This window comes from Ornithorhynchus anatinus, chromosome 1 (assembly GCF_004115215.2).
Source record: "Ornithorhynchus anatinus isolate Pmale09 chromosome 1, mOrnAna1.pri.v4, whole genome shotgun sequence".
NCBI classification, from domain to species: Eukaryota; Metazoa; Chordata; class Mammalia; order Monotremata; family Ornithorhynchidae; genus Ornithorhynchus; species Ornithorhynchus anatinus.
The window spans coordinates 151,483,567-151,489,566 of record NC_041728.1 but is presented as its reverse complement, the minus strand read 5'-3'; positions in this window follow the sequence as shown (position 1 = coordinate 151,489,566).

Sequence of the window (6,000 nt, the reverse complement as noted above, 5' to 3'; positions counted from 1 at the left end):
GAACAAAAGCACCTCACACACACACGTATTTGGGAAGAGGAGTTGCAGGAAAACATTCTTCCCTTCTTTATCCAACATGCTAAGAGGAAGACATCAAATCCTGCTTCTTTAACCATGGTATTTGATAAGTCCTTACTATCTAAGTGTAGGGAGAATTGAGTTGGTAGACATTTAAACTCCTTGTGAACAAGTAATCAGATTGATAAAACTGTTGTCATAATATTTCCTGACATTCTGTATTTTCTGTAGTTCCATTTTTCTACAAATAAAATAATTTTAATTTTTATAAACTAATCACAGTGTTGTTCAAATGCATAAAGGATTGAGTGACACCAAAAGTTCAGATGGCTTATAAAGTGGCTGCTACCAACTGTAAAATCTTTTTTTTTTTTAACTCCCCCAGGTAAGATGGACTAATTTATAAAACTGTAATCATAATTTAGCTCAGGTTGGCTTTGAAGTTTGTGTTTGCTGTAGAGTATAATTTAGATTTTATTGGATTTCTCCGACACTCATATTTAATTCCAGGCTAACATTTGCACTGAAAATGATCAAATATTTATATTGTTTTCCCAAATTTATACATTATTTACTGTCCTGCCTATAAAATATTTACATTGGTTTTTGTAAAGGTATACATAACTTATATTACATTTCCATTTTTCTTTATGTAGGTAAAACAGACAACTTGGACGTCAAAGGGATTCAAAGAAAAGCAGTTCTAAAATGAGGTTCTCAAAGCTTGCAAGTAAAATAATCTAGAATATAGAGGATGAAGTAGACGTTCTTACAGGAATTTTATTCAAAATAATAGAAGAATGACCTAATTGCTAATCAACTGTTGCATTTATCTAAAATCTTTCAAAAATGTCTATTTATGAATGTATGAAAAATAACATTTACTTATCTATCACCAATTGCAATAGACTAATTAACTTTTAGTATAACACTTAGTATAAAACTCTCTTATGACTTTTGGCCAAAAAATCAAAGTAGGGAATATTCAGTAAAGGCCCAACTATGTATTTCTTCATTAGCAAACTATCTCATCAATCAGCCAATCGATCAGTATTATTTACTGAGTGCTTGTAGTGTGCAGAACCAGTACTAAGAAAGTATTTGAGTGAGCCCAACAGAGATAAAATCCATCAATCATTCAATCATATTTATCGAGCTCTTACTGGGTGCAGAGTATTGCATTAAGTGCCTGATGGAGTACAATATTAGAGTATAACAGAGTTGGTAGACACATTCCTTGCCCACCACGAGCTCACAGTCTAGTGGTGGAGACAGACATTAATATGAATTAGTGAATTATGAATACGTATGTAGAGTTCTGTGGTTCTGAGGGAGGGCTGAATAAAGGGAACAAATCAGGGTGATGCAGGAGGGAATAGAAGAAGCTTTTCTTGCCCCCAAGGAATTTACAAACTAAAGGATGAGATCTCACGATTCTGATATTTTTTAAAAAACCACACATATAGGCTTCAATTATTTTTCAGTGGAAAAAAAAAATTCCATCAACACTATATGGATAATTGAGGACTAAATTACCCATATACTTTGCGGGTGTTGACATTGTCTCTAAGTGTTGAGTTCTTCCCTTAGAATTTAGACCTAAATCCCCCTTTTCCCCAATCCAGCCATTCTTGCTTCTTCATGGAAGCTGCTGTTTCCCCTAGTTGTTTATTTTAATGTCTGTCTCCCCCACTGAACTGTAAGTTCCTAGAGTATAGGGCTTGTGGCTACCAATTCTAGTGCATTCTCCCAAGCAATCAATCAATCATATTTATTGCATGCTTATGTGTGCAGAGCACTGTACTAAGCACTTGGGAGAGTACAATATAACAGAGTTGATAGACATGTTCCCTGACCATAAACAATGAGCTTACAGTCTCGGGAATGAGTTTACAATCACTTAGTACAGTGCTCTGCACAGACTAAGTATTCAGTAAATACCACTGATTGACTGATTGATTGATGGATTGATGGAGTACCAGGAACTAAGTGAAATAGTGGGGAAGAACACTTCCTACATCCTATTCCACTTTTCCCTTGAACAGTGAACTTATCAGTGCAGGAAAGATCAGATTTTATTATACTGGCCACTTCTTTATCTTTAGCCACATTTATCATTGAATTTAATTTTCCAAACATGTCTTTTCTGAAAGATGAATTTGTGTAACTTTGTAGACTGGATACTCTGGGAATGTGGACTCATTCTTTATGGGATAAAACAATACTTTGGCACTCAACAAAAATTCCTACAGCTTCCACTAGTGTCTGGGGAAATTTGGTTCAATCTCCTGCATTTATCAATAAATCACTAATATTTATTGAGTGCATACTGTGTTCAGAGGACTACACTAAATGCTAAGGAGAGTACCAACGAGTTGGAAGACACAGTTCCCACTAGCCACAATCTAATGGCGGAGACAGACACCAAAGTCAATTGCAGTTTAGTACAGTATTCTGCATACAGTAAGCACTCAGATATCATTGAGTGTGGTAGGGCAAGAAGAATATAAGGATATGTATGTAAGTGCTGTGTGAGTGTATAAATGTTATTCAAACTCAAATTTCTCCTATTCTAAAAAAGCTCCTCTGGATCCTACTGCTACTTCCCCATCCCACTACTTCAATTTCTAGCCATACTCCTCAAATGGGTTGAATAAGCTTGCTGTCTCTCCATCCTGTCCTCCAGTCTCCTTTTGGAGCCTCTACTATCCAGTTTCTGCCTTCCTAATTTCCCTGAGACCATTATCTCTGAGTTAACAAATGACTTTCTACTTGTAAAATTAACAAATTACTTTCTACTTGTAAAATCTAATGACCACTATTCCAAACTTCTGTGACCCTTTGGATACTTTCTACAATGTGGTTACCATTTTCTCTCTGCTTCAAGCAGGAACTCATGGCCAGCTTTCTTTCTAGGTTTCCCATTTCCTTCTTCCACTGCATTGTCCTGAATGCTTTGATCCTCTAAGTCAACCTACTGACTATGCCTCATTCTCACCTTTCTCACTTCCTACTCCTGGAAACACGATCTGGCCATGGTCAGGCCTACCAGCACTCATGTTACATTTCCACAATTCATTCATTTATCTTAATGTCTTTCTCCCACACTAGACTACTATAAGCTCCTGTGGGTGGGTAATGTACTTTTCAATTCTGTGTGCATAATGAACTCTTCCAAGCACTTAATACAGTTCTCTGAACACAGTAAGCATTCATTAAGTACCACTATCTAAGAAACGGAGCTCCTCTTGCTTAGTGATGGGAGACTCACATAAGCTCATCTAGTACAAGCACCATGTCTACCAATATTGCAATAACAGTCATCTTTCTAGTATTTGTTATGCTCTTTCCATGTGCCAGTCACTGTACTAAACACTGGGGTGGGTACAAGCAAATCAGATTGGACAGTCTCTATCCCACATGGGACTCACAGTCTTAATCCCTATTTTACAGATGAAGGAACTGAGGCCCAGAAAAGTGAAGTCACTTGCCCAAGGTCAAACAGCAGACAAATGGCAGAGCAGGGACTAGAACCCTCTGACTTCCAGGCCTGTGCTCTAACCAGTCTGCCATGCTGCTTTGTACACTCACAATTGCTTAGTGCAGTTCTCTGCACACAGTAAGAGCCCAGTGAATGTCACTAATTGATTGATCATTGGTGAATTATGAATCAAATGGCCACCAATGAAAATAGGGGAATTCTGCAAATGTCTTCCATGGGAAATTAGAAGAACCAAAGACCAGACTTGATTCTATCCTCATGTTTTCTCTATCCTCCTGCTACATTCTCTCCTGAATCCATACCTTTCCCAGGAGATGACAAGACTTACTATACTCTTTTCCAAAGAGTCCAGGAATGAGAATACCTGGTGGCGGGTAAAGTCAGGGTTTATTTTCAGACTAAGTGGGAAGGTTTGGGATTAGGCCCTGTGCCACGATAGAGCAGTTGGGGTCACTGATTTTCCCCTGATTGGGTCACAGGTTAGAGAAGATGCCTGTGGCTTTCCTCACATATTCTGGTACTGTAATCCCCATGGAACACTGGCCTGAGGAAAACATGGTAAATGTGAACACAGAAGCTGTATACGTTAGAAAAAAGGGAATTACACAGACAGGAGGAAGTGGCTGGCAATTCTATCAAGGTTAACCCCTAGCTTTTTAGATTGTGTTTTTACTGCCTCCAGCCCAAACTTATTCTAACAGATGCTGGATTAATAATATAATCCACTGCTGAAGCTTAAAGTGCATTATATTAAAGGTGTCCAGGAAAGACTGAAGCAATTACCGGTAGTAACTTTAAAAAGCATCACCAAAAGCAATAAAATGCCTGAAAAATGATGTTGTAATATGTACCTATGATTTGATGCACATGGGCACAATTTTTTTGGTAAGATTTTCAAGTTTCTCATCAGTGTATTCTCATGGGTCATCACAGGCTTGAGGGACCAAAAAGCCTCTTTTGATTTGTCCACTTTCATGAAATGTAAGATGAAGTGAGTTTGTAAGAAAAACAACACCACACAGAACAACCCTGTGAGTGGTCTAGGGATGCCCACATTGATCTTTGGGAATGATAATGTTGGTATTTGTTAAGCGCTTACTATGTGCCGAGCACTGTTCTAAGCGCTGGGGTAGATACAGGGTAATCAGGTTGTCCCACGTGAGGTTCACAGTTAATCCCCATTTGACAGATGAGGTAACTGAGGCACAGAGAAGTTAAGTGACTTGCCCACAGTCACACAGCTAACAAGTGTCATCATTCATTTATATTAATGTCTGCTTCCCCCTCTAGATGTAAGCTCATTGTGGGCAGGGAATGTGTCTATTATTGTATTTTATTTTCCCAAGCACTTAGTACAGAGCTCTGCCTACAGTAAACAATAAATATGATTGCCTGACTGTCTTGAGCAGAAGGTTGGCGTGGCCAGACACTCTGGAAGGTGGAGGGAGAGAGATGATGCAGAGGAAGTTAATTCTCTACTCTGCTCCTGGATCTAAGGGGGAGAACTGAGCCCATGAAAAATACAATTATGGAGAAGAAATTTCCTTAAGGTCACAGAAATGTCTAGAGACAAAACACTATATAACAAACATTGAAATAATTAGAATTAAAAAATGAGATGGAGAATTTTCATATCCCTTAAAATAAATGATCATAATCACTTTTAGGTAGTATTGCTCCTAAAAACAGCAATTACTTCATCTGTTCTACATTTCTACATTAGTTCAAAATAATGGCGATGTCTTATTCGCAATATTAGTACAAATTATTCTCATTTCATTATTGGGAGAAAGCACTACAATGGAAACACCAAATTAAGAACATATTTCCCAAATAGTTATCCACATGTTAATTAATAATCATTAATACTGATCTTAGCTTAAAAAGTCCATATTTTGTCTTTTGAATCATTTAATATAAATACAAAATGACAATATGAACATGGACATTTGCTTTGTTCTCATCTATTTTTAGAGCTGTCAAGTGCATGGAACATAATAATTACAACCATGGTATTTGGTAAGCATTTACTATGTGCCAGTCACTATACTAAGTAGTGGGGTGGATACAAGCAAATTGGGTTGTACACAGTCCATGACCCATGAGGGGAAACAGTCTCAATCACCATTTTACAGATAAGGGAACTGAGGCATAGAGAAATGAAGTGACTTGGCCAAGGTCACACAGCAGACAAGTGACTATGACCTTCTAACTCCCAGGCCTGTGCTCGACCCAGTACTCCAACTGCTTCTCAAATTTTGTGTGCCAGAAATTGCTTTGGAATTGGAGTTAGTTGGGTAATTAACCATTACTACGTGCCAGGCACTGTCCTAAGGGCTGCGATAGGTACAAGGTAATCAGGTTATTGCCATTGTTCTTGTCTGTCTGTCTCCCCCGATTAGATTGTAAGCCCGTGAAATGGCAGGGACTGTCTCTGTTGCCGACTTGTTCATTCCAAGTGCTTAGTACAATGCTCTGCA